Here is a 1540-nt window from a genome sequence, read left to right on the forward strand (position 1 = left end):
AATAGGAGTGAGATAACAGTAACCCTGCAGTTTTTCTCTTTCATATTATTAATACCATAATAAAATTAATCATGGTGTTAGTGTTAAACAAGCCCTGCATTCCTGGAATGTATCCCATTTGCTTAGTCATTTATTTAGCTTATTTATTGAATTTGATGTCCTAAATTCTTTTTCTTCATATTACCCTTTACTGATCAAAAATTCCAAACAAAGGTAGCCTCTCCCTAAAACTGCCCCCCTCTGCTGCCTTGGCACCTGCCCTTACCCCTGTCACAGCTACCAGGGCGCAGAGCAGAAACTGTCCCAGGGCCCTGAAGCCCTATGTGTTCGTTAAGTAGCAGCTTAACAATGTTAGCTGAACAAGTAGGTGGTGCTCCCAGGGCTGCCTGCCACAAGCCAGCATCTCCCAAGATTATCTTCAAAATCCATAAAATGGGCACTCGCTCAGGTCTGGCGAAGGGCGAGGACTCTCCTCCTCCGAGACAAGCGTGGCATCTGCATGCCAGCAGCTGCCCCACTGCCTTGGGAGCACGCGTGGGCTGCTTCCCACCCCGAGCTGGAACTGCACCTCTGCCCTTCACCCCATCTTCAGAGACCACACACACATATCCACACAAGGCTGCTGGGGGCAACTTTAATAAGGCAGGGGACTTGCTTTGCGGCATCAAAGGTCAAAGAGGAAGGGCATCATATCTGATTGGCTCATGCACTGGCTGGATACTTTCCAGCTGGTTGGCAGCCAGGGCGCGGGCCTCCTCGGCAAAGCGGTGGCGTCCCTCCTCAGTCAACTTCCAGAGGCAGGAGCAGGGCCAGGCGCTGACCTCAGCCTGCTTACTGACCGGCATTTTCTCAAAGCTGTCTCGGAAACACAGATTGTGGCGGATGGTGTTCTTCCAGCCTTCCGGAGCCGTTCGGAAAAACGGAAAGTGTTGTCGAGTGAAACTGTAGATCTGCTGCACGTTGAGGCCACGAGGGGAACTGTTTCTTAACGCCAGGGCAATTAGGTGGAAGTAATTGAGAGGGGGCCGGGGCCAGAGCCTCCCCTCCTGGCTGCTGGGTTGCTGAAGCCTCCGGCTCTGGAGGGGGGCCCTTTTGTAAGGGGACAGGAGAGCCACACAGGAGCTGTCATCCTTGTCCTCGGCCTCCTCCTCTTCCGTGAGCTCCCAGCTGCTGGGGGAAGACGAAAAGTGCTTTGGCGACGGAGACTGCTCGGGGGAGGAAGGCGACAGTGCCCGGCCCCCGCAGCCTCTTGGCAGCAGGCATCTTCCTGATGGCAGGGCAGTAGAGGGCGAGGGACCGCGCCCGCCAGTTCCTTCTTCTCTCTAGCCCCTTGGGCTTCCAGCTTTCCTGGTGGGTACACGATGTTGGGGTTCACCCACATCCACAGGTTGGGCTCAAACTCTGGACCATCTCTGTCAGCACGGGGCTTCTTCTCCAAAGGTAACCTTGGTGGTTCCACTATTTGAAGCCTGTACCTGGCAAGGTTCTGCTCAGCCATAGGCAGGTGCGATGTGAAGGCCAGAAAGGCCTTGTTCCCCAT

The 1540-nt window shown here is 54.5% G+C and overlaps 1 pseudogene; it reads right to left on the reverse strand.

Annotated features, from left to right (window-relative positions):
• Positions 1–664: 664 nt before the first annotated feature.
• On the reverse strand, positions 665–1540 carry LOC133776538 (forkhead box protein R1-like; annotated as a pseudogene).

This window comes from Lepus europaeus, chromosome 18 (assembly GCF_033115175.1).
Source record: "Lepus europaeus isolate LE1 chromosome 18, mLepTim1.pri, whole genome shotgun sequence".
Taxonomy (NCBI): Eukaryota; Metazoa; Chordata; class Mammalia; order Lagomorpha; family Leporidae; genus Lepus; species Lepus europaeus.